The sequence below is a fragment of the Olea europaea genome, chromosome 18 (genome assembly GCF_002742605.1).
Source record: "Olea europaea var. sylvestris chromosome 18, O_europaea_v1, whole genome shotgun sequence".
NCBI lineage: Eukaryota > Viridiplantae > Streptophyta > Magnoliopsida > Lamiales > Oleaceae > Olea > Olea europaea.
Window position 1 is genome coordinate 8179147 of NC_036254.1, and position 6126 is coordinate 8185272.

A 6126-nucleotide genomic window follows, 5' to 3' on the forward strand; every position below is an offset into this window, starting at 1 on the left:
ATACTTTATAAAATGTTGTAGATAATTTTCTAGTTATTTTTTCTTTACCTGTATTTTTTAAACTTAATCTATCTAACTTATTTATTATATTTTCTACTTCTTGGGTTGGTTTATTTTCTGTATTATTTAATTTTCTATTTATATTTTCTATTGCCTCTGTAGTCTTAAGATCTGTAAATTTTTCTTTATCTTCTACTCTAGAAATTTTATTTAAAATTGTTATATTTTGTTCTTTAATAAAATCTAAATTTTCACAAATTTTATTAATATCTTTTTCAATATTAAAGATTCTTTTTCCTAGAGTACTAAGTTCTCCAGTTAATTTATTAATTTCTTTTATTAAAAGATCCAGTTTTAAAATTCTAGTCTGAATAATAAAAAGAATCTAATGAAAAATTTGTATGATCTGATAAATAATTATTATCAATATTATCTAATTCAATCCTTAATTTTAGATCTGATAAAAATATCTGATCAAAACTATTTATAAAATATTCTTCTCTAAATTCTGAAATTAAAGATCTATATAAAATCTGTTCTTTTAATTCTAAATGTAAATTTTTAGTTACTTGTAATATAGCAAATAAATAATCTATAGATTTATCTTTTTCTAAAGAAACTAATTCTACACCGTATTCAAAAATCTCTTCTATTTCTTTATAAAATGTAAAACTATAGAATATTTTTTCTAAATCTACAAGTAATATTCTAAAAATCATAAAACAAGTAAAAATTTCTAAAAGAAATTTTACCTTTTCTGAAGTCTAAGTCAATATACTGAAATCACCAGCACCGGAACAAAAGCTCTGATACCAAAAGAGAGGGGTCCCTGAAATAAGGATTGTTTCAAGGGTTTAGAGGCTGTTGTAGGGGGGTTGTTAAAACAATTATGAAAAATCCAACTCAGTACTCTTCTTAATTGAGATTTCTTTTTCTTTTGGTAAAATAATATCCTTTTTTTTTTTTTTTTTTTTTTAAAACATGCCATCTGAGATATATGAACTTGAGCCTAACTCCATTCTTGTAAGGACACCACTGGCACTCCCTTAACAAGAATTCTTAAAACAGTGATCCCTTTCTCTCTTCTATAATTTTACAAATATATATATATATATATCCCCAGATTTAAAAATATATATATATGCGGATTTACCCGTCCATGTAGAATTAGGGAATTACGTGGCCCTAAAATTTGCTGGCATATCGGTCAAATCGGTCAAACCCATCTAAATTTATTAGAAATGGAATGGTCAAATGCCGATTTGCCGCAAGAATCTAAATTAAATGTCTCGTTGGCCATCGAACTTTTCGTAGAGAGAAATGCAATTCAATTATTCTAGCCCACAACAAATAGTCAAATCTGAGGCATATAAATACAGGGCCTAACTCCTAGGATTGCAAATCTCCCTTCTAGATCGTTTAGTCTGCAGCACAGTTTCTGATGCTAAGGATCCTCAAAAAAGGCAATAGCAGAGCATATTTTTGTTACTACTCAAATTGCTGGTTTTACATGACTGATAAAACTAATATTAGTACTCCGGATTCCAATGAGAAATAAGAGAAATTAGAAACTCATGATCTAAAGGAACTCAAGGATTTATTTTCTGAAAATATTTCGATGATCCACAACAAAGGAGGAGAGTCCACTTTTATAGGAGAAGAGTCTCTTTCAATAGTAATATAATTTTAACAACCGAACAAACATGACACATGACTTGAGTACACAACATTTAATATATGTCTACGACATTTAACACATGCAAGATACTAGTACAATTATTATACAAGTGGACACACAACTTTTGACTGAAATAGATCCTACTTTAATAAAGCAAAAGGTGTTTTATCAATTATTTTGCAAAACGACAGATGACTCATACAAAACGATAAAATACTTTGATCTGAGATGGTCTATTGCAAATTATGGAGTGCCTAGATTTGCTGCTATGGCTGGTTCATCCGAGTCTTCATAGTCTGATGGTAATCCTGGTGTTTTTCACCACGGCATATTTTCTTTTCTCTCCATTTCCTTTTCTTCTTCAAGCTGTCATTCCAATTTCTCAAGATTGTCAAGGTCAAGAGGATCAAAAGATTGAGACCACGGATCTTGGGAATCTTGAAGTTGGGACATTGTCAGTTTTAGCTGGCTTGCTGGTGCTTAAGCTTATTCATTTTTGTAACATCGGCTCTGGTTGGTGTTCGCGAAATATTTTCTTTCGATTTAAATTACCGCAAGTGTACGGTTCGTTAACAAGTAATAAAGTGGATTCAATGAGTCCGAGTATCGTCCCACAGAGATTGGTTAGTTCAATTTTACTTATTCGACCTTAACCGAAACCAAATTACTCAAAATGAATGTGGACCTAATTAAAACTCTAAAATTGGAAAGAAAACCCTACTTATGCAGCTTTTATGATTGTAATGAAATTAATAAGCAAAACAATAATTTAAAACTCTAAAATGAAATCAATTGTTGAGAACGCACGTTTGTTGTAATCAATAGAAATTAAACACACTAGGATCACGATTTCCCATGCAATTATCACTTTAAACTCTAGTTTCACAATATGACAACATAATTCAATTGTTGACGAATCAATGTTCCTAAGTCTATCCATACTCTCTCTCGAGATGTATCAAACCTATTTCTACATACCACCGGCCTATATTTCTATGACAAGTGCATATGTAAAAATGCATGTAGTTTTATGAACACTTAAAGATTCACGTAGGGCATAGCGGTATATTTCTATCCCCTATCGGACCCTACGATGATTTATATTATGTCGAATCTATTCCAATTCTCTCGAATGCAAGAATAAATCACCCAAACTCACACAATTACGGGCCCTTAATTGCGGAAACAATAAATGCATATAAATCATTCAAAACAAAAGAAATATGTTTTAATGTCAAATTGCAAAACTAGAAATATAAAACTCAAATCACATGGTACATCGATCTCCTAGCACATGAAAAATCTAGCCTAACATAATTGGAAATAAAGAAAAACAACAATTAAAACCAATGAAGAACATCACCCAATTGATTCTTGAAGTGAAATCTTGAATCTTGAAGTGGATTGCCTTGTTTTTGCCTTGTTCTTCCTCTCCAAATCCTCCAAAATTGTGTTTTTGTGCCTCTAATTATGTTCTCCCCTTCTTCTGGACGTTCTTTCGTATTTAAATCGCGTGAAAATTAGGTTACCAAAGGAGTTTCAATCGTATAAGGAAACTGCAAAACGGCCCCCAGATTATACCTATGCGACCGCATAGTACATTTCTATGCTGTCGCATAGAGTAAAAAAATTTGAGAAAAAGTTCTCGGGAGGCTTCTATGCGACCGCATAGAATTTATACTATGCGACCGCATAGTTATACAATTCTTTCCGCTGGACAGTTTTTAGTATTTTGGTCATAGCTTTCTCTCCTGATCTCCGATTGAAGTGATTCAAAGTGTATTGTGAAGAAAACTCAAAGATATACACTTTTGATAGAAATAGGCTTCCTCAAATTCTGATTTTTACTATGTCAAAAATGGATCTCAAGTAGATACTAAAAATCACGAGAATAACTTTTTCGCTTGAAAGTTGATACTTGATAATATTTCGACCCTATTTCACCTCGTGACTCCTTTTCTCATCCGATTGACCTCTAACACTCTTGAATCTTCATTCCATTTCCCGTCTCATCTATGAATTATTTGCAACTTGGTCCCCGAACTTTCAGTTTAATTCATTTTAGTCCCTTTGCAATTCCTTCTTCTTCCAATCATCTTGTATTGCTTTCGAGTTCATACTTAGCATATTTGCATTCCCGAGTTGTCTTTTAGTTCAACTTTCGAATATTTGCATCATTAGTCCCTGAACTATCACTTTGCTCCATTTTAGTCCTTTTTCGGCTCTCTTCTCCTGAATTCCACTATTTTCATAGAAATACCTACATTGCATGAATTCAATGAGATTAAGTCACAATTCAATCATTTTGCTTGTATTTAAGTCATGTTTGTAATCTAAATAAGTGTGCAAAAATACACTTATCAGTTGGCTAGCTGGCGCTTGTTGGCTTGAGTTCATTGTTTCTTTTCCTCTTTTCCTTGTAAGATGTGGATTTTCTCACCCTGTGTGAAGAGTCGTACAAAGAACATTTTCATTCAACATTTCCCAAAGTCTCTCTCTGAGTTGGTGCCCTTCAGGAGTATCTTCTGAGTACTTAGCTGTCTGTCCCAAACTCTGTGTTGGTCGTCCCAGATATAATTGGTTCCAACAATTATCAAAATGATAATCTTCAGGGGGAATAATTGGATACCAATTGTGGATTTGGCTTAAGCTTTCCATATGAGCCTGAATGTCCTGTTGGATTCTCCGAGCGTAGTCCATTGGAAGAATTTCCCATGGAGCACCATCTTCAATTTTTGGCCAAATCTCTGGAGGAATTGTTTGATTTATTTCTGCCATTTTTCTTTGGAATGTTTTGAATTCTTGAGGGTATCTTTCCCATTCTTTGTGGAGATTGAATGGCTGGATCGCATATTCTCGAACATGAGAGAGATGTTGATAGTATCCCGATTCAGTAAAATAACCCTGTCTTTGGAATACTAGGATTACATGAACATTATCAGATGAAGTTCTAAGATCTTTGAATTTAAGATAAAAATTTCTAAACTTTTCTCTCCAATGTGAGAGAGGATAAAACCATTTAAAATATCTTATAACTTCATTGTATGAATGAGAAATGAATTCTGAGTAATCCTTCCAAAGTTGTGAAGTTTTTTCTGAAAGCCATGAAACCATGATATCAGCATTAAAATAGATTGCAATTTGATATGTCTCAAGAAGATATCATAAAAAACACAAAAGTTATTTTGAAAACTTTTCTTCAATTTGTCCTGGATTAAAATAAAAGAGGTTTAAAAATGGATATTCTGGATGAAAGCCAAGTCCACCAAGAAGGTGTAACCCATTTTGTCTAATAACAATGGATTGATATTTCAGCATGAGTTCCTTTGATCTTGAGTGGATGGTTTGATTTTTAATGAGAGTTTGAAGTTCGGGAGGGAAGTTTTGGATAGGAGGATTTTGTGAGGATGAGTTTGAGGATGGATTCATCATGCAGATGGTAGGAATTTGTGATTGAATAGGAGGTTTTGTTCTGGAGAGTAAATCAGGTAAAAGATTGTGTTTGCCTTTGATGTGTTTGACTTCAAAATCAAAATTGGAAAACCATTCTGCCCATTTTAGAAGTTGTGAATTTGAAATTTGGTTCTTTTTGAAATTGAGCATTTGAGGAAATGCCTTCATGTCCATTTCTACCAAAAATTTGTTATCAACAAGATGGAATTGAAACTTTTCTATTCCTCGTTTTACTCCAAGAATTTCTTTGAATGTTGAATGGTAATACTTCTCAGATTCTTTGAACATACCACTCTTGTAGCCAACAATTCTTCTTTCACCATCTTTTTCTTCTAAAAGCACCGCTCCCCAGTATAAATCACTTGCATCTTTTTGTAGAATTATTTTTCCATTAGTGGGAATTCATAGTGCCAGAAGGTTATGGACTTCTTGTTTGATTCTTTTGATGGCCTGAGTTTGCCTGGGTGATCATTGTGGAGGGTTTTTCTTGAGCACCTCCTGTAAAGGTCGTATAACATGAGCCAATTGTTTGAAAAAGTCTGTCATGTAGTTTACTACACCAAGAAATTGTTGGACCTCTTGTTTTGTTAAATTCTCATCGGGAAATTTGAGGAGCTCTTCAGCGATGTGTGGCTGGAGTGAATAGCTGTCATTTTTTATATGCATCCCGAGAAAATCAATTTCAAATACTACAATGATCATATTTTTCTGTGATAGCATGATCCCATGTTCTGTGACAATTTCTGTAAACCTTTGGAGCAGCAACTCATGGATATCTTTATTTTCAGAGAACAATAGTACATCATCAATATAAATCAATGCTGTTTTTAGTAGTGGATGAAAGATTTTAACCATTGCCTTCTGAAATAATGAAGGTGCCGTTTTCAGCCCAAAAGGCATAACCATCCACTGAAAATGTTGATTAGGTACATAGAATGCTGTTTTGTGCCTTTCTTCTGGTTTGACACCTAATTGCCAGAAACCTGCCTTCGGAT